Source organism: Vicia villosa, unplaced genomic scaffold (genome assembly GCF_029867415.1).
Source record: "Vicia villosa cultivar HV-30 ecotype Madison, WI unplaced genomic scaffold, Vvil1.0 ctg.000108F_1_1, whole genome shotgun sequence".
Lineage (NCBI taxonomy): Eukaryota > Viridiplantae > Streptophyta > Magnoliopsida > Fabales > Fabaceae > Vicia > Vicia villosa.
The window spans coordinates 1,114,649-1,137,977 of NW_026705019.1; positions in this window are offsets into that span (position 1 = coordinate 1,114,649).

The following is a 23,329-nucleotide window of genomic DNA, read 5'->3' on the forward strand; positions in this document are numbered from 1 at the left end:
GGAGCGAAATGGCCACGCGTGCGGTCAAAATTTCCACCTCACTATTCATCATCTTCTTCCTTGGTACCTGCGGAATTTCCTACAAACTTACCTGCGGATTTTCCTGCGAATTTTGCTTTCAATTCTTTAACCTTTTGAATGACCTACAAAATGAAAATGGAAAAGAACAAGGGCCACCTAGATCACCTAAATGGACCCTTCTGAACATGATAGCGTCGTTAGTTTTTTCATTTGGAGCTTGTATCATGGAGAACGAAAGCTTCACATGCTTGAAGCTCAAAAATGGTAGAGCTTCAAAACCACGTTAAAGCTTGCATGTGATCACTCAAACCTACTCTATATCATGCCATGAGTCCATGCAAGTGGTTAGTTTTTATTTTAATCAAGCATGCATACGAAAACGAAAGCTACATGTGTATGTTCATGGAAAACATTGTAACACCCTTCTAAAACCCCCACGGAAAATATAATAAAAATTCAGAGTAAACATGAAATACAAGGATGTCACAACTTCTTTAACATAAAATACTATAGTCATTTGTCATGCCATACGAGGAACCATTTAACATAAATACAATTCATGTTCAACAGAGCGGATTATAATTCATAACATTGCATAATCATCATCATTCATGCAAGTTCTCTAATACTATTATAAACAACAAAGACCGACATAATAATTCGTCTCTAAACTAGCGTTCCCCAGTGTTACAATCAGAGCATGACTCGACACGAACTAAGGGCTAGCCTATAAGCTATCTTCACCCAATCAAGACGCCGCTACATCCTTAATCTGAAATCATCAAAGTAAGGGTGAGTTTCATTCGAATTAATAAGCATTATGCAATCATAAGCAATAAAATCTCATAGTAATTATCATCCACTCAATCATACATATAATCAGAATTATTACAACAAGTAAACATCAATCCAACAATATTGGCCATCGGCCCACAACTCATCAATTATACCAATGATCAAGTTATATTAACAACATATTCTTAATACATCAATCATATAAACACACCAAGGCATAACACTGAATTCCATCCAATCATGTTATAACCAATGCATATGATTAAACTGACACTATGCATGTGGTACCATACATGGGATATACCCATCCAACTGATATCCTCATCACTGAGATACAGTTTAACCAGCACCGATTCCACACACAGGGAATCATGCTCACCAAATATCCAGCACCGATTCCACACACTGGGAATCATGCTCACCAAAATATCCAGCACCGATTCCACACACTGGGAATCATGCTCACCATTTTATCCAGCACCGATTCCACACACTGGGAATCATGCTCACCATTTTGATCCACTTTCATCACCGGGATCCATCACCAAAAATGTATGCCAATGAATGCAACATATAACATGCTTACAACATCACCAATCCGATGTAACACATCGTCTCATTATCATCACCAAATCATCACCAATAAGCATGTATATATTCTTAGCATTCATACAAACATATCACACATACATTCACCACAGTTCACATGTTAATATTAAAAGTATATTAACATTCATAAATCATCAATCATCACCACGTTCATGCATCGTTACATCTAACCTCATTGCACACAATGTAACCAATTATCAAACAACCCAACAAAATAATCACAAAACATGTATTCATTTACGACATGTTATAAACCAACATCACCCAATGAATATCACAATCTCATCACCAATACAGAACATGCATCAATAGTCATGTATATAAGCACATATACATATACTATCTTTCAATTCATTAATAATTAAATCGAGTTTAAAAAGTAAAGTTGGATATTGTCCATTTTATCAATTCATCAGATAAAGCATCTCATTAGCTTCGCAACGCCCAAAACGGCACATAAATCGGATACTCAGATCAAAAGTTATGAGTTTTCAAAGATAAAACATTTTTAGAAAAATGCTGCAGGAACGGGGTTGTCCCTACGTGGGAACCGGTTCCTGGCAGCTTCAAGGTCACGTCTCTGATTTTTACTATGGGGAACCGGGTTGTCCCTACATGGGAACCGGTTCCCAGCTACCCAGAATCCATATTTCTCTGTTTTTACAAGGGGGAACCGGTTCGTCCCACATGGGAACCGGTTCCTACGTACCTGCACAGCCAGAATCAATATTTTGACAACTTTTACCCTATCCCATAACCCCAATTTCAGGTACATACGAACATAGCACACAATTACCATCAGTTTGCACATCATAACATATTTCAGACAAGTTTTATACAAGTATTAACACATATAACATGAATATCAACAAAATCATGTAATTCATACAATTCATCAAAACCTAACATAAATCCCAAACCCGACACGTACGATTGAACTAGATAACAATCCTAATCAATCATACTACCTACAATCACATAAGGAATACTAACCCGAAGAATCCCCCCTTACCTCAGAGTCGAAACTTCGAAGGTTCTCTTCCCCTTTGGCTCTTCTCACTTTCACGTGTTCTCCTTTCTTCAGACTCAGTTCCTGCTTCTGCTTCCTCTTTTTCCCAAATTCCTTATTTTATGAAAAATAAAATAAAATATTATAATGGGCTTGCTTAGTCAACACCCCCTCTTCTGCTAATCACCACTCTAGGCCCAAATGCCAATATCTCATCATTTTCCATATAATTCCAAATAAAAATACTAAAATTCCAATTATTTAATTTAAATCCAAATTAAATTAATAAACTGAAATTATGGGGTGTTACAACTCTCCCCCACTAAAAGAGTTTTCGTCCTCGAAAACATACTTCAAGTGAAAATCCCAGATAAGAGTACTTCATTTGACTCTCCCATTCTCCGTTAACACCTTCTTAGTCGAGTCTCAGAATTCATCTGACATAACCAACATAAGCATATCTCATGCATTCAATCTCAGTTCTTACGTCGCATTTGACCATTCCCAAGGTATACCACTCGCTATAACTCCAACGGTTAACAACAATGAAACTTCGAGGTGCGTCCCATACAATACGCTCAACAACTGAATAATACAATTACACGATCCATGGTATGATCGCAACTGATCAACAATGTATTAATAGATCCCATTTACCCACGTACCAACCTTAGGTACACTCTTCCAATTGAGCGATAAAGTAATACTTACACTTACTCAGAGCAAATTCCCGAGTTACTTCATCTATTAAAAACATTCCCACTATCGGATCAAGCACACATCAGTAGTTATAATTACATAGTTCATCATCCTCAATATACCATTGCTTACAAGATAGCTCAACTGAGTCCCACTCTCCACTAAGAATCAAATCAACTTCGTCCTTCGCAGAGTATAATTCTTCATTATATTCATAAATTTACATAACACCTTACAACAGTACAAAATTATTATGGTATCAACTTGTTGTCTTAACTTCTCCAAACACATACTCATTAACTACGTACAACCATAACAACATATCCATCGTCTCGGCAATTATTCAAAAGGTCCTAATCCTTTGGCACGACATCCTTATGTCTACGAGATTCCAAATCCAACCTATAGATCAACATATATTCTCCATGTAGAACCCCGACATATTAATTCTGACTGTTCACGAGTAGCACTCATAACACCACTTTACATCATACTTTCGCTGTACAACTACGACTACTCGTCTTAAGTCACCGTCCAATGCTTTGCACCCCCTCATAATCACTTCCTCATAAGTTCCCACAATATGGCGAGTGGTCATTCTCACATCTCAGCATCCATCACATCTTATACCATTAAGGTAACAAGCAATCTTATACTATCTTTATAACTCCGCCTATTATCAACAAGAGATTAAGGGTGATCAAGTCCTCAATTTGTCAATAGATAGCCGACAATCATATTTAAGCATAGACCGTTGTTACTACATAATAGCGTCTTTTCCGAGTTTGCACCCAAACTCATTAACATTTCCATAGTCTAATAATTCTCTGTGGTGTCCTTCTTCTAGAATATTCTTTCTCAACTCGGTAACGCGCGGAACACAACAGCGACCACCAACCTCATTATACCATCCTCTCCGATTCTGAACCCGTCATTCTTTACTTTGGTAATCCAAAGTAGACTTATCGATCAACTCAACATCAGCTTTCTGATTTCCTCTAATCTCGTCAGGAATACCATTAGTCAGTTTCAGTATACCCAATCTAACATTATTAGGAGCACCTTCACATACCAAACTTAATTCTCTGAATTGTTCAATTAAATCCAACTCTTTCACCATCAGCATCGACATTTTTAGAGGCAACCTTGTACCATACAAATAATGTCACTGCAACATCAAAACAAAACCATGGCTGCCAATTCTAAATCATGAGTCAGATAATTACTTTCCTGCGCTTTCAATCGTCCCGACGCATAAGTTACTACTTACTGATTTTACATCAATACACCATCCAAACCCATCAACGACGCATCACAATATACCACAAATGGTTCCAAAGTCTATTTCACTTTTTCTACTGATTCCTTCATCACTCAAATCCATCAATATTTAAATCATCTTTATCCGCTTATTTATTAAGGACATATTCTACTCGACTTCGTTCCGAACAATCGCGATAATAAGCATTCCTATTTCAACACTGGTCTAGGCCTCTTTATCCAACATCATAATATCTCCTCATAGGACCACTCTATGGTATTTATAACTCTTCCATAAGGTATAACATAATCTCTCCTCTTCATGGGTTCAAACGGTACATTAATCCGACACTCAGAGCTCAAAACATGTATGTTCCCAATCGTTACTCAAGATACAATACCGACACCATGCAACAAAACTCTATACCACGTCTCTAAAACTTCTCAATTGGCACATTTAATCTCTAAGATTGCTTCTCAACAAGCCTCCTCATTATTCTTTCAATTCGTTCAACTCCGACGCTGAAGTCTCGTGCGGTACCAACGAACAAGTCTAGTTCTAAGGACAAGTGTAACCGTAACTTCACCTCTTTCCAACAACACCCGGTCACAATTAAATATGTTACAGCTGCTGCAACCATTTTTATAAAAAAATTCATCTTGTTAGCTTTCCGACGCTTTAAACGGAACTCAAATCGGATATCCAGAACTCCAGTTATGAATTTCCGAAATTTCATAACGATTCAGCAATCTTCCTGCGATTTGCTTACGGAAATGCTGCTCCAAAGCTCATTCTTTTCAAATTAATCTCATTATTAACATCATCTTATCACATCTCTTCGCTTCCAAACTTCTTATAACTTAAACAACACATTTCATCGCTGAAGTTCGATTTCTGCAACATCCTGAAACCAAATTCATGTACGCCATCATCAACCTTCTTATCCTTGAGATCATACTCGTCTCTTTGCATTACTCGCACTTTAAAGCATTCTCAACAACATCGATAACCTCTACCATCATCTCAATTACGTACTAGTAATCCTATTGCATGGTCTACGACAATACTTCCTTTAATCACTGCTTCAACAGCGACCTTTCACACAGGCTACTCACACGACAACATCACAGTACGTCAGTAGCACTTGAAGCATCACAACTTCGAAATTCCATTTCTCAGAAATAACCATCATCTACTCCGAGACACTCCAACTGAATAACGACCACAGTCTTCAGCCCAAGTCACCTTCACTTCAGAAAACAATAAGTCTACACTCTTGTACTGCTGCCCTACGCATCACTCTAACATCTTGCATCTGAGACATATCCGAGAAGCATAGCTTCTCCCCCACTAGTTTCAATCCCACTTCTGCAGACAAACAGTTAGAACACACTGAGTACCGACAGTGTTTCACACACATGTCGCATACCGAAAGGACATTAACAACAAGACTCTGGTCACAAGGACCGACTATGCTCTGATACCACTATTGTAACACCCTTCTAAAACCCCCACGGAAAATATAATAAAAATTCAGAGTAAACATGAAATACAAGGATGTCACAACTTCTTTAACATAAAATACTATAGTCATTTGTCATGCCATACGAGGAACCATTTAACATAAATACAATTCATGTTCAACAGAGCGGATTATAATTCATAACATTGCATAATCATCATCATTCATGCAAGTTCTCTAATACTATTATAAACAACAAAGACCGACATAATAATTCGTCTCTAAACTAGCGTTCCCCAGTGTTACAATCAGAGCATGACTCGACACGAACTAAGGGCTAGCCTATAAGCTATCTTCACCCAATCAAGACGCCGCTACATCCTTAATCTGAAATCATCAAAGTAAGGGTGAGTTTCATTCGAATTAATAAGCATTATGCAATCATAAGCAATAAAATCTCATAGTAATTATCATCCACTCAATCATACATATAATCAGAATTATTACAACAAGTAAACATCAATCCAACAATATTGGCCATCGGCCCACAACTCATCAATTATACCAATGATCAAGTTATATTAACAACATATTCTTAATACATCAATCATATAAACACACCAAGGCATAACACTGAATTCCATCCAATCATGTTATAACCAATGCATATGATTAAACTGACACTATGCATGTGGTACCATACATGGGATATACCCATCCAACTGATATCCTCATCACTGAGATACAGTTTAACCAGCACCGATTCCACACACAGGGAATCATGCTCACCAAATATCCAGCACCGATTCCACACACTGGGAATCATGCTCACCAAAATATCCAGCACCGATTCCACACACTGGGAATCATGCTCACCATTTTATCCAGCACCGATTCCACACACTGGGAATCATGCTCACCATTTTGATCCACTTTCATCACCGGGATCCATCACCAAAAATGTATGCCAATGAATGCAACATATAACATGCTTACAACATCACCAATCCGATGTAACACATCGTCTCATTATCATCACCAAATCATCACCAATAAGCATGTATATATTCTTAGCATTCATACAAACATATCACACATACATTCACCACAGTTCACATGTTAATATTAAAAGTATATTAACATTCATAAATCATCAATCATCACCACGTTCATGCATCGTTACATCTAACCTCATTGCACACAATGTAACCAATTATCAAACAACCCAACAAAATAATCACAAAACATGTATTCATTTACGACATGTTATAAACCAACATCACCCAATGAATATCACAATCTCATCACCAATACAGAACATGCATCAATAGTCATGTATATAAGCACATATACATATACTATCTTTCAATTCATTAATAATTAAATCGAGTTTAAAAAGTAAAGTTGGATATTGTCCATTTTATCAATTCATCAGATAAAGCATCTCATTAGCTTCGCAACGCCCAAAACGGCACATAAATCGGATACTCAGATCAAAAGTTATGAGTTTTCAAAGATAAAACATTTTTAGAAAAATGCTGCAGGAACGGGGTTGTCCCTACGTGGGAACCGGTTCCTGGCAGCTTCAAGGTCACGTCTCTGATTTTTACTATGGGGAACCGGGTTGTCCCTACATGGGAACCGGTTCCCAGCTACCCAGAATCCATATTTCTCTGTTTTTACAAGGGGGAACCGGTTCGTCCCACATGGGAACCGGTTCCTACGTACCTGCACAGCCAGAATCAATATTTTGACAACTTTTACCCTATCCCATAACCCCAATTTCAGGTACATACGAACATAGCACACAATTACCATCAGTTTGCACATCATAACATATTTCAGACAAGTTTTATACAAGTATTAACACATATAACATGAATATCAACAAAATCATGTAATTCATACAATTCATCAAAACCTAACATAAATCCCAAACCCGACACGTACGATTGAACTAGATAACAATCCTAATCAATCATACTACCTACAATCACATAAGGAATACTAACCCGAAGAATCCCCCCTTACCTCAGAGTCGAAACTTCGAAGGTTCTCTTCCCCTTTGGCTCTTCTCACTTTCACGTGTTCTCCTTTCTTCAGACTCAGTTCCTGCTTCTGCTTCCTCTTTTTCCCAAATTCCTTATTTTATGAAAAATAAAATAAAATATTATAATGGGCTTGCTTAGTCAACACCCCCTCTTCTGCTAATCACCACTCTAGGCCCAAATGCCAATATCTCATCATTTTCCATATAATTCCAAATAAAAATACTAAAATTCCAATTATTTAATTTAAATCCAAATTAAATTAATAAACTGAAATTATGGGGTGTTACAAACATCATACGTATGTTATGACTCTCATGGGACCAAACAAAGAGTTTATTCTTCCTCTATATTACTTTAGGAGATGATTGGAAGTGTTTATTTGTATTGATAATGATTGGAATATGGAAAACGAAAATTTATAAAGTTATGGAATTTTTGAGAATTTTGTGAAGTTTCTTGCTATGCCCTCTTGCTATTTTCGCGTGTCTTGTATTTGTGGAGTATGCTGCTTCATTTATAAGCCAAGAGGTGCTTAAAATCTAAGCTAGAAGCGTTGATGAGCTTTGTTGAAACTTTGATTTTTAAATATTAAAAATCTTTGAAACTTTGACTAAGTCTTGCTCTTCTTCACTTCTCTTGCCTTGTACTTCCTTTTGCTGCAGAAAATTGAAGATTCCTTGATGAGTCATGCTTAGAAACAAAACTATGCATTATCCTTCTATTTTCCTTTTTCAATTTAACCTTAAATGTGATAAAATTAAACCAAAAATGGAACAAAAATGATGTGGGCTTTGTCTTCGTCGTGGGAGGCCCTTTACATCATGGTAGACATGTATGGATCATGAAAACTTGGCCCCATTTGGAAAAAATACATTTTTGATCAATGTTGATTTCATGCATTTTCCCAAAAAATGGTCAACTTCAACAAGGTGTAAATCCCTCAATTTTTGTCATATGAAGGAGTTCTTGCACTTTTTGGAAACCTCAAAGAGTCCTCTAACCAATGTCTTTGGTCTCATATCAAAATGATTTTCCATGCTCCTTGTGTGTCCTTTTGAAAAAAGCGACTTTTTGTTGACTTTGAAAATGACCTGTAATGTCTTGATTCATATTTTTTTAAATGGTGAATTAAATGACAATGGGACCAATTGCATTTGAAAGATAATTGAATTTACTTCAAAATGAGCTTTGGTTTGAATTTTTTGGATGAAGGATGAGAGAGTTATGACCAGTCAAAGTTCAGTTGACTTTTTAGGAGAAAACCCTAGTTTTGAAACTTAGGGTTTAGTTGATTTTTGATCTTTCCTTGATGAATTATGATCAACCAATGATCAAATGATGAATCCTTTGAGAAAATATGGATGTTGACAAAAAATTTCATTTTTGACTGTCTGTTGACTTTTTGGGTCAAACGGGTCGTCCGTTGACTGTTTGAGCTGCTGACGGTGCGTCTGAGCGAATTGAAGTTTGAAAATTTGTATGATGGTACGTTGAGATGTATGGAGGTCCATGAAATCCATTTTAGGTCTCAAAAACTTGTTCTCCTGAAAAAACAAGAAACCCTAGTCAGGGACTGTTTGTGTAGGAGACAGTTAAGCTTACTTGATTTTTGTGCAGTGCTGAGTCTCTGCTAATCATGTGATATTCAGAAGACTTCTAGAACAAAAATCTTGGAATTTTTAAATGCAAAAGATTGATTTGATTGATGGTACAAAACACGAAGAATTGCACTGTCAGCGGTTTGACTGTCAATTGACTGTTTAGGTAGCAGTTAAAGTAAAAATTCAACAGTCAAAGTTAATATTTTTGTTGTTTTTGTTTTTGATTGTTTTTGATTATGTTAATGGTGAAAATATATTTATATGACTTGTTAGAAAAACACAGACGTAATAAATAAATAATATATACTGTATGCGAGCAAAATTACCGATAATAACCCTGAAAATCATTTAATGCACAGAAAATAAATATTTAACTGGCAGAAAACACACAAAATGTTAACTGGATAATTAAGCATCAGTATGACAAATAGTACGACATTTAATACTGACAGTACAAATATTACATACTATAATGAACGGTACGACGAGTAAACGGTACATTAAGAAAATAAGAGATACGGCAAACTTTAAGAATGACGATTAATAACCCATGCTACAAACAATAACATGTAGATGATTGGGAGTGTCAACATCCCAGGTCCACATTTTTCAGGGCTTGCAGACAGAAGAAGGACACGATTACCACCACGACTGTGATGATCATAAGAAAACACGTTTCTATCCGCTTCGCCATTTTTGCCCGGGGAAGAAGAGAGAATGAATATGAAGTAGAAATTTGAGAGATGAGTTAGAATTTGATGTGAGATTTTATGAAAAAAATGAGAGGTATTTATAGGATGAAAAGAAGGATAGAGACGTTGGGGAATGAAGTGATTCCGTACAAAAGGAAAATTTGAGTGGAAGTAAGATTTGAAAGAAAGTGTATGATAGTGTTTGAAAAAAGAGAGATGTATAGAATAAAGTTAAGATTTGATTTTTGAAAAAGAGATTTGAAAAGAAAGAAAAAGATTTTGAAAATAATGGAATATAGTACAAAAAATTAGTGGGAAACAAAATTAATAATTTACTTATTACCAGTACAGTCTGAATCCCCGAACTATGCGCCTGCAAAAGATTTAACTCTGTACCAATTGTGTCAGTACTATTTATCTGTAAATAAATATCAAATAAATAGCGTGTGTGAAGCAATAAACAGTAATTGGTGTTTGTGTAAGAATAAACTCAACAGCGAGTCAAAATACCGTATAAGAAAAATTCTAAAAACCAAGTATTCATAAATCAGGATATAAAAATCCAAGATTATATGAAACTCTTAATTTTTTAGATTGTAGTTTTCTTGAAAAAAGATGCGGGCAAATTTTGGGGTATAACAGTTGCCCCTATTCAATCTTCTTAAACCTGAAGAGATTGTTTGAAATCTGAAGGTAGAAGATGATTGAATATATTATATGCCCTGAAAATTTGCACTTACCTTGACCGGAAGTGATGCTGGAATTTGTCTTTGAATGTTGTCTGAGGAATGTTGTTGGAAGATTGAAACATTACCTGAGATGGGCCTTCAGATGCCATCTGGCAATTGTGTTGATGGTTTGTCCACCATAATGAATCCATTGGTTATATCTTGATGAAGGATCTGAAAACCTCTGCGTTGACTGTTTCGGAACCGTCTAAGGTTACCGCTTTGAGTCTGGGAGGATGATCGTTACGGAACTGTCCAATGTTTTTCCGCTTTACATTTTAAAAGTTGATCGTTGTGGAACCGTCTGAGGTATCAGCTTTAGATCTTCGATGGTAGATCGTTCTGGAACCGTCTGAGATATCAGCTTTAGATCTTCGATAGTAGATCGTTCTGGAACCGTCTGAGGTATCAGCTTTAGATCTTCGATGGTAGATTGTTCTGGAACCGTCTGAGGTATCAGCTTTAGATCTTCGATGGTAGATCATTCTGGAACTGTCTGAGGTATCCGCTTTAGATCTGTGTTGCTTGTTTTTTGAGTTGATAGGTGATTTGGAAAGAGAGATCTCTTCAGAATGAATCTTCGGCTTGATTATATCTGAGAGGACTGTTTGTCTGAACAGAATTCAAGGGAACACTGCATGTGATTGAGAACATCTTTGTTGAAGATATCCGTCTGCCTGAAAAAATCAAGTTAGTGATATGCAATGTTTTCGATGTATGTAATGTATGAGATTCTCGAACTAAAGGAGAAATATGCATGTTATGTATGTGTTTGTTATGAAACATTATATGATGTGTATGAATGCGATGTATGATGTATGATGTATGATGTATGATGTATGATGTATGTTGTATGATTTAGCGTATCAAGCTTCTGATTGGGAGAATAAATCCCGGCTAGCCATTTGGAGATGAAGGCATTGTGACCGTTGATGATTTTTTCGTCTTGCTTGAGTACCCTCGGCTGGGAACCTTCTTTGAGAAACAGGGTGCTTTGTTGCTCGGGGATGAAAAGTAATTTGATAGTTCTGATTTTGATGCCTTTTTTTTAATGTGGGAATGAGGAAGATGCATAATCCTCCGATGCACTATTTGACCAAGTCCTGGTGTGGAGATCACCTTCTGGGGATAGCAATCTGGTACAGCCTTGCTGGGGAATAAGATTTCTCGAATCACTTTGTTTGGAGAGAAAATTCTTATTGAGGAATTTGCTGAGAAATGCATTTCTGTTGGGTATTTTTCTTCTGATGCTGGTTTCGGGATGATGTCCAAATGATTGGGACATTACCTGAATGTTATTCCTGTTTTTCTTGGTAAACATCAATCATATTCAAATGCACATGTTCATTCAAAATTATCATTGGGACGTTTACGTATTCAAAACAGAAAAAGTGAAAATGTTGATTTTGAGCATAAGATGCATTGATTTTTGAAAAAGAGCCATGATAGGCTGATTAGTACAAGGAGACAAAAATCCTAGTAGTAGGAAATTGTCATAAAACTTTGAAAAGTGTTTATAAAGATAAATAGCTCTGTGAAAACGATCCAGTCAAGTTTCAATTCTGCTATTGCCAATCTGTCTTCGAGCATCTCATCCCTCACTTGTTGGAAGAAAGTAATTGGACTGATTGGTATCTTTGATGTGTTGAATCTTGAAGATGAGTAGGCAGCTGAACGGAACATAGTTGTACGCTTTATTCCCTAACTTTTGCCTAGGCTGCCTTTTCAGGTTTTCAGCCTACCGGGATAGTGTTATTTAGTCTCTAATTTTTGCCTGGATCGCCTTTTCAGGTTTTCAATCCACCGAGACGCTCAGTTTTTTTTTTTTGCCTAAGTTGCCCTTTCAGGTTTTCAACTTAGCGAGCTTTTCTTTTCAAGCGAAGTACTTTTTGACTATGTCCGCATTCACAGGGTGTGGGAAATCCTCGCCATCCATGGTAGTAAGCAACATGGCACCGCCGGAGAATATTTTCTTGATTACGAATGGTCCCTCATAAGTGGGATTCCACTTGCCCCTGGGGTCACCTTGTGGTAAGATGATGCGTTTGACAACCAAGCCACCAGTTTGGTATGCTTGACTTTTGACTTTTTTGTTGAAGGCTTTGATCATACGCTTTTGGTACAACTGACCATGACAAATAGCTGCGAGCCTCTTCTCATCAATCAAGTTTATCTGGTCCAACCGAGTCTGAATCCAATCGTCTTCGTCTAGATCAGCTTCTTTCATAATCCTTAGGGAAGGAATCTGAATTTCAATCGGAAGAACTGCCTCCATACCATAGACGAAGGAAAATGGAGTTGCCCCTGTTGAAGTACGCGCTGATGTGCGATAACCATGAAGAGCAAAAGGTAACATCTCATGCCAGTCTTTGTAGGTTACTGTCATTTTTTGTATGATTTTCTTGATGTTCTTATTAGCAGCTTCCACCGTGCCATTCATCTTTGGTCGATATGGAGAGGAATTATGATGTTTGATCTGGAACTGTGTGCAAAGTTCAGTAATCATTCTGTTATTTAGATTTGTGCCATTGTCTGTGATGATCCTTTCAGGGATGCCATACCGACAAATGAGATTGTGCTTGATAAATCGGGCCACAACATTCTTGGTGACAGAAGCAAATGAAGTTGCTTCTACCCATTTGGTGAAGTAGTCAATAGCGACCAGGATAAAGCGATGTCCGTTGGAGGCAGTAGGCTTGATTTCTCCAATCATATCAATACCCCACATTGAAAAAGGCCAAGGAGCCGTCAGGACATTTAGCGGGACTGGAGGTATATGTACTTTGTCAGCATATACCTGGCATTTGTGACAGGTTCTGGAGTGATGATGGCAGTCTGTCTCCATGGTAGACCAGTAATAACATGCTCTTAGGATCTTTTTAGCCATTGTATGTCCACTTGAATGAGTACCAAAGGCACCATCGTGTATGTCTTCCATAATTTGTTCTGCTTCCTTCTTGTTTACACAACGAAGTAAAGTCGAGTCATGGTTGCGTTTGTATAGGGTTACATTACTTAGGAAGAATTTGGCAGCAAATCTTCTTAGAAACTTTCTGTCGTTAATGGATGCCCCTTCAGGGTACTCCTGAGCTTCGAGATACCTTTTTACTTCATGGAACCATGGCTTTTCTTCTGTTCCTTCGGCATCGATCTCATTGCAATAGGCTGGTTCGTCTTGTCTGTAAATGGTGATCATTGGCGCCTCGTTGTCCCACCTGACTTTGAACATGGATGACATAGTAGCTAGAGCATCAGCTAGTTGATTTTCTTCGCGCGGGATGTGTTCAAAAGTGATTTCTTCGAAATAAGGAATCAGACTCAGCACATATTCTTTGTATGGAATTAGGTTTGGGTGCTTTGTGTCCCATTCCTCTTTTACTTGATAAATCACAAGCGCCGAATCTCCGTAGACCTCCAGAAACTTGATTCTTAAATCAATTGCAGCTTTGAGACCCAGAATACATGCTTCGTACTCGGCTATATTGTTAGTGTAGTTGAAGCATAATCTGGCAGTGAATGGTGTATAACCTCCTGCAGGGGATATGATCACAGCTCCGATGCCATTGCCAAGTGCATTTGAAGCTCCATCAAAAACCATAGTCCACCGGGATCCTGACTCGGGTCCTTCTTCCGGTCCTGGTTGCTCGTAGTCAGTGACTAGCATAATGTCTTCATCTGGGAAGTCAAAGTTCAATGCTTGATAATCATCCACCGCTTGATGAGCCAGATGATCAGCTACCACACTTCCTTTGATTGCTTTTTGTGAAGTGTACTGGATGTCATATTTTGTTAAGATCATTTGCCATCTTGCTATTCTTCCAGAGAGAGTAGGTTTTTCAAACACATACTTGATAGGATCCATTTTTGAGATCAGGAAAGTGGTGTGATTTAGCATATACTGTCTTAGTCGGCGAGCCGCCCACGCTAAGGCACAGCAAGTTTTTTCGAGTAGTGAGTATCTTGTTTCACAATCGGCAAACTTTTTGCTAAGATAGTAGATTGCATGCTCCTTTCGGCCAGACTCGTCATGTTGCCCCAGTACACACCCCATTGAATTTTTAACACAGTTAGGTACATTATCAGAGGTCTTCCTTCCACTGGTGGTAACAAGATTGGCGGTTTTTGGAGATACTCTTTGATTTTATCAAAGGCTAACTGGCATTTGTCATTCCACCTTTCCACTTGATCTTTCTTCAACAGTTTGAAGATCGGCACACAAGTAGTAGCCATATGGGCAATAAATCGGGCGATGTAATTCAGACGTCCCAGGAATCCTCTGACTTGTTTCTCAGTACGAGGTATAGGCATTTCTTGAATAGCTTTGACCTTGGCAGGATCAACCTCAATACCTTTGCTGCTGACAATGAAACCTAGGAGTTTGCCGGATCTTACTCCAAAGGTACACTTGTTCGGATTCAGTCGCAACCTGTATTTTTTGAGTCTGTCAAACAGCTTGTGTAGATGACTCAGATGTTCTTCTTCGGTATTGGACTTTGCAATCATATCATCGACATACACCTCTATCTCCTGATGAATCATATCATGAAACAAAGCTACCATTGCACGTTGATAGGTTGCTCCTGCATTCTTTAAACCAAAGGGCATTACTTTGTAACAAAAGGTTCCCCAGGGTGTTGTGAAAGTCGTTTTTTCCATGTCTTCGGGTGCCATCTTGATTTGATTGTACCCGGAGAATCCATCCATGAACGAGAATACCTTGCATTGTGCGGTATTGTCAACCAGTACATCGATGTGAGGTAAAGGGAAATCATCTTTTGGGCTTGCCCGATTCAGATCTCTGTAATCTACATACATTCTGACTTTCCCGTCTTTTTTGGGCACGGGTACTATGTTAGCTATCCAAGGAGGATAACTCACAACTTTCAGAAAACCGGCATTGAATTGCTTCTCAACCTCGTCTTTGATCTTCTTTGACATATCAGGCCTACTCCTCCGCAGTTTCTGCTTGACTGGAGTGCTACCTTCTTTGATTGGCAGGCGATGAACCACAATGTCCGTGTCAAGGCCAGGCATATCTTCATAGGACCAGGCGAATATCTCGACGTAGTCTTGCAATATTTGAATCAGTCTTTGCTTGACACTGTCTTCTAGATCAGCCCCTATCTTGACTTCTTTCTTTTCTTCGCCGCTGCCCAAGTTGATGACCTCAATTAGTTCTTCATGCGGCTGTATAGTCTTTTCTTCTTGTTCTAGCAGCCTTGCAAGCTCTCTTGGTACTTCACAATCTTCCTCACTTTCGTCCTCAGTTTGGTAGATCGGATTTTCAAACTCATGACGGGCAATAGCAGAATCGTTATCGACTGGATCCAAAGTGAATGTGAATCTGCATTTATTTATGTGGGTGTGTGTAAGAAAACATAGCTATTTGAAAAATGAATAAAGCAAAGAAGGAAAAAGGATCACAAAATTTTGAATATGCAAACGTCCCATGATTTTATTGAATGAACATGATCATGATATGACAAACCCTTATAAAAGGACCAGTATGCTTCGGGCAAGGCACACGGCTTTCAAGTTCATGGTTCGATAGTACAGGAACCATTTTTATCTTTGAACAGTATAAACAACGAAAACAAGAAATTGCATTTACTCTTGATCAAAGGAGATCACATCCTCAGCTTCCCAGTTGTTCAATCCATTGTTGTGAGCAGGGAGTATCCAGCTGTTCCAGTTGCAGTTGTCTTCTTCATCTTCCACAGCATTGATTTCATTAGTGGGGAAATGAGCCGGTGATCTTTCGGGATAAGTGATATACTCTGCTGGATACGAGAGCCCAAGCTGAGATATCTCTGTTGGCTGAGCGAGATGCTCGATAAGGCCGTCCCATCCAGTCGGGATGATGTTTTGGATAGAGACTTGTGCATTCTGGTGAGTAGTGTACTGTGACAGAAAATAACCCTCGTTATTTGGTTTTTCCCTGGCTTCTTCGTGAGTGAAATTGTCGTCGTAATGTTCATCCCATCCAGTTGGGACAATGTCTTCAATGGCGACTTGTGAGCTTGGAGGAGTGGAGTATTTCACCATAAAGTCATATTTGCCACTTGGCTCTCCTAGCGTATCCCAAACTTCTCTTGGTGGATTTTGATATTGCTCAGTGATGGGACTTGTGAAACTTTTGTCGTTTTCAAATTGATCACCCCACCCAGTTGGGGTAATGTCTTCCATAGCAATAAAAGAACTCTGAGGTGCGGTATATTGAAAATTGTATCCGCCGCTTGGTTCTCCCACAGTATCCCACACTCCCATGGGAAGGGGTGGAACTTCATTTGGATATGGCTGAATGATATGGTTCAAGAACACTCCATCGTCTTCAATAACGTTTACTCCTTGGCTGATGAAATGTGACATTAATCCTCCAGAACAAGGACTTTGATCTTTCTTTTGATTTCCATTAGCATAACCTAGGCCTAACATGTCGGACTTGTAAGGTATATCGAGGAGCTGTCCCCATACGGTGCAGTCACCTTTTTCGATCACAGCTTTGGCATCTTTGAGAGAAGCCATGGTTGTAGCTGGAGTAGCAGAAATATGCTTGGTAGTAGAGACATCTGGAGAGACTACCTCAAAAGATTGGCAGGGAGTTTCGATGAACTCGTCATCCAACTCAACATACTTGGAATTGCTCAGGTGACTAACCACATATTCTTCTTCACCATAAACTGTGGCAATCTTTCCTTTTACTGGATACTTCAACTTTTGATGCAGGGTAGAAGTTACAACATTTGCCCCATGTATCCAAGGGCGTCCTAGTAAACAGGAATATGCTGGGTGAATTTCCATTACGTAGAAGGTAGAATCAAAGATCTGAGAGCCCACTCTAATTGGGAGATTCACCTTTCCGTACACTGTTCTTGTTGACCCGTCGAAGGCTCTTACCGCAACATCGCTTGGTTGTAACACAATTCCTTCGAAGTCAAGCTTTTCCAGTATTGTTTTTGGTAATACATTCAAAGAAGAACCGTTATCTACCAGCACATGAGATAGAGTGGTGCCATTACATTCAATGGAGATGTGTAGGGCTTTATTGTGATTCTTTCCAGCAGGGGTTAAATCAACATCGGAGAAACCGAGGCCATTATTCACTGTTAGATTGGCAACACAATTTTCAAATTGATCGATTGAAATCTCTTGTGGTACATGTGCAGCTTTCAGGAACTTCATCAGGGCTTTGGCATGAGCTTCTGAATACTTTAGCAGAGACAACATTGAGATTTTTGAAGCGGTGTGCCCCAGTTGTTCGACAATATTGTAATCACTTTTGCAGATGATTTTTAATATTTCCTCCATTTCTTGCTTTGATGGATCCTCAACAGTGACTTCCACCGGTATTTGAACTGGATCAACTTGTGGCTCTTTGCCTCGAGCGTTGACATCTTGATTAGGAACTGGGACCTGGACTGGATTAGTAGCAACATTTGGAGAAATTTCTGGTGAAAAGATCCTTCCACTTCTCGTAATCTTACAGGTACCCACAATATTATCAACAGTTGGAGTAGTAAAATTCAGGGCCTCTTCAGTCAAGGTATCCTGTTTAACTCCATGGACATAAACATTAGTGTCGTAACTCCACGGGACAGTTTTGTCTGAGGAGTATGGAAATGGAGTTGGACTGGTAATGATTACCGATGCTACTTTGGGTGTAGCAGAAATTTTGAAAGGATCTTTGGTAGGGATTTTCAATGGTATGCTGGAAACCACTGAGACATCCTCTATTCTCATCCCGTTTGCAAAGACTTCGCATAAAACATCCATGGAAGGTAGCCTCTCAAACATGATGATACGGCGATCCATCCACTTTTGAATTCCCATTCTCAGATTTTCACAACGATTGGGTAGGTGTGTGCAATAAAAGCAATCAGGGTCACAACCTGGAAAGTAACCAGCTTGGATTAGCTTTCCTTTGACTTCAAGGAGCGGAGCTGACAATTCCCTCACATCATAGATGTAAACAGTGTCTAGGATAGCGTTAACGGTCTTGTCGTGCTTCGGAATAGGTGCCGTGATGACATTTGGAGTTTCTGGAGGATCGAACTCAATTTCCCCAGCATCTATCATGTCTTGTATTTTATTTTTCAGGGCCCAACAGTGATCTGCGTCATGTCCTGGACAGTTGGAGTGATACACACATGTTGCATCGGGGCGATAACTCGGAGAGGAAGTGTTGACATTCTTTGGAGGGTCTTTCAATATGATCAGATCTGCTTTTAACAAATGCTGCAATGCTTGAGAGATTGGCATATTGATTCTGGTAAAATTTCTTCTTGGCGCATCTGGTCGACACGTATATTTTGGCGGTTGATCTTTTTGAGGTGCAAATGCGGAGATCAGAACTGCCCCTACAGATTGGTGATGCTCATTTTTGCGACCTTTCTGACTGTGCATTTTATTGACCTCATTTCTCCCACTGATGGGCCTTTTTGTAGTACCAGAGGAAGAGCCTAATTGAATTTTTCCACTTTGAATGCCGCTTTCGACACGTTCTCCAGTCAATATCAGGTCAGTGAAACCTGATGATAAGCTTCCCAGCAAATGACTATAGAAAGGGCCAGTTAAAGTGCCCATGAACATGTCGACCAGCTCGCGATCAGATAAGGGTGGTTGAACCCTTCCAGCCATATCTCTCCACTTTTGTGCATATCCCTTGAAACTTTCTTTTGGTGCCATGGACATGCCCTTTAGTTGAGTACGGGTTGGCACAAGGTCACCATTGTATTGATACTGCTTGTAAAAAGCAGCAGCTAACTCTTCCCAAGTGTGAACTTTTGTATTTTCCAGTTGGTAGTACCACTCGAGTTGTGTACCCGACAGACTTTCTTGGAAGAAGTGAATCCACAATTTGTTATCTGGTGTATGAGGTTGTATTTTCCTTACATAGGACCTCAGATGTAGTTTTGGGCAGGAAACTCCATCATATTTTGCAAAGACAGGAACTTTGAACTTTGGAGGGATAACAACATCTGAAACGAGTCCCAGATCATTGAAATCTAAACCAGGTATTTTTTGTATCTCCATAGCTTTCATGCGTTCTTCCAACTGCTGGTATTTGTCATCATCCTGATCGTCTCCAGAATGATAATCTTCTTCATTGGAAGAGAGAGAGGGTTTGGCAGAACCCTGGTTGCTGTGATTGTCTCCTTGTTCACCATCACCGATTATTTCAGGGATCGGAGGCTTTTTGAACTTTTTGGCTGGGATTTTGATCATCCTTTTCAGTTGACTCAAGCCTACAGATCCTTTGGGCTTCTTTTTCTTCTTGATTATCAGGGCTTTCAGTTCTTGTTGCCCCTTTGCCAGTTCCAGAATTGCCACTTGAACTTGGGCATTCTGTGCTTTGAGATTCTTGATGCTTGTTTCAGATTCCATCTCTTCTAACTGAAATAAACAGCGAGGAGATGAGAAATCCGTCATGTGAACCTGTTATGCAATGTGTATGTATGAATGAAATGCATATGCAATGTTTTCAAGGATCTTAGAATTTAGTTTTGTTAAAACAAAGAAGAAACAAACATTTATTAGTTAAACAATTTATTTCTTTTATTTCTTTTTCTTTTTTTTTCTTTTGCCTCATTCGGGCTTACAAAACAAAAATAAAGAAAATGAAGGATCCATCAGGTCTCCCATTGACGCTTTCTCTTTGCACCCAGGAATGTGTTGATCTGCTGTTCTTCTTGGAGTTGTCCGGTGAGCTCCAATAATCTTCTCTCATAGTCTTGACAGTGTGCTTTGAAGGTGTCTCTTTCCTCTTTTAGTTGAACCCAAGATTTCTGCAACTCTTCCAGGTCAGTTGGCATATCTGGATGTAGAATAACTTGAGGTTCATCTCCTTCGACTTCTGGCTCGATAGTCAGAAGTAGAATAGCGGGATATGGCATGATGAACTTTTGAGCATGAGTACGCACCCATCTGAGGTAAGGTTCCATAGGAATAGAATTCCATTGCCCCAAAGTTTTGCTTTCTATTCTATAGACACTGCCCCACGCATGTATGAACCTTCGTCGGTGTCTGTGTGAATCATTCTCGTAATCAAACACAATGCCACGGATAATCATGTCATGAGGACCGTTGCTCCGTGCATATCCAAATTGGCGTAAAGCTAAAGAGGGATTGTAAGTGATGCCTCCTTTGATGCCAAGGAGTGGCACATTAGGGTACTCTCCACAATGGTCAATGATAGTAATGTCTCTTTGAAAGAAGTTGTTCCATCGGATATCTGAATGAGACAAAGACATAATCCTGCGAGACCATTTCATTCTTTGTTCATTTCTCAACACTGATCGGGGAAGATGAAATGTAAACCATCTAGCTAGTAGTGGTATACAGCACATAAGAGTTCCTCGTTTCTTCATGGTATGAGTGTGTAGAGAATGTAGAATGTCTCCCAGCAATGTAGGTACCGGGTTACGGGTTAAGAAAAGGTTGATAATGTGCACACTTATAAACTGGTCGGGATTAGGGAATAAAACCAACCCATAGATCAAAAGAGCCACAACCTCCTCAAAAGCTGGGTAACTTTTGTTTTCTAGTAGTAATCGAGCCTTTTCCATTAAGAACTTAGCAAGCAAACCCTGGATTCCACTCTTTGTTTCCCAATTGGACTCGATTTTTGACTTTCGCAAATGTAAGGCAGCAGCAATGATTTCAGGTTTTGGAATCCTTTCTAAACCAGTGAAAGGTAATTGATTTCAAATAGGTAATCCAATTAGTTCAGAAAACTCTTCCAAAGTGGGTACCAACTGGTAATCAGGAAAGGTAAAGCAATGATGTTCGGGATCAAAGAACTGGAACAAGACCCGTATCATGTCTTCTTCAAATTTTGAGGTAACCAAATGGAGTAGGTGACCGTGCTTTTCGGTGAATTGCGCATTCCTGGGAAATTCTGATACTAAGTCTTTTAGTTCAGATGGCACCGTTGAGATGTTGATTCGGATGTAATCTCTGGTGGCGGGAGACATTACCTGTAATAACAGAACAAAGGTAAACTCTTTGATCCTTGAAATGATTAGTGAGAAAATGATATGCTTATGATGCTTATGATGTTATGATGTCAAACATGTGGCACACACAAACAAATCAAACAATAGCCTTAGGTTTAAAGGCTTGCATGAAGTCCATAGGTGATACCCTCCCCACTGAAGTTGAGTTGGTTAAAACCTGCCCTAGAATAGTATTCGGGTTCTATGATCCTTGGAGGTAACATCTCAATACGGCGCTCGGACGGCCGATCAAAATATTCCTCGAGGATAACTAACTTCGATCAATTTCATAGCTAGCCACTAAATAGGCCACAAGTCAAGTTCAACTAAAAGGTTCTAAGACAAATTAATGTTTAATGACATTACGGAAGCCTAATATACTCCTTGATCGTTTTCAAGGGATATCAGTATAAACCAAAGTATCGCACTAACGGTGACTACCAGATCAACTGTATCGGTACATGTCGTACAGTTTCCTTGGTCTATTGTCACATACTTAAGGTATCTTGAGATTCGGGTTAGAATCTTTCACACAAGCAAAATACCCAAACAAACCTTTGAAAAATAGAGCAATCAAGTCAATCAATTGAAAACATCGAAGTGATCTATACTCTAAAGCTAACCACTTTTGAAAAACATTTTGTTTTTAGAAAGTATGTCCCCAGCAGAGTCGCCAGTTCTGTCGCCCTCGGTTTTTTACCGTACCTCTCGCGGAGAGATACGCGAACTGACTCTTTTTTCTTTCTGCTTTTGTGTTTTTGAAAATCAGAGAGTCGCCACCGACTTTTATTTTATCCAATTAAGGAAAGGTTTATAAAAGAAACAGAAAAAGACCTTTAAGAAATTCTGGGTAAGGGGGTAGGTTATACAAAGGGAAGGTGTTAGCACCCTTTGTATCCATGGTTATCCATGGGCTCTTTAATTTGCTTAGCTCACTTGTTTTCAATTACTTTTTTATTGCCTTGAAATGCTCGTATGTGGTTTCAAATACCTTTGTAAATTGATTTTGTAATGATCCTTGTGCGGATGTATACAAAGTGTTTTTATCTTTCAAAAGATGTTTTTTAAAAAAAGAACGTTAACTTCGTAATGATCCTTGTTTGGATATATACAAAGTATTGTCTTTTTTGAAAGTTTTATTTTGAAAAACAATGATATGAGAGATTTTGTTTGTTTTGATCTGAGCAAGCAAATTAGGAGGTCTACCCTAAATTATAAGGTCTTTTCCTATTTCCTTTAAAAAACTATCCTTTCACCGGATGTAAACAAAAGTTCGATTTTGCATTTGAAACAGTAGAATTTGATTTTGATTTTGAAAAGAGTGAAAGAGGGGTTACCCTAAGAGGTGCAAGTGTGATTGTGTTTTGATTCAGATATTTTATCTTTGAAGTTAGTGACCTAACGATT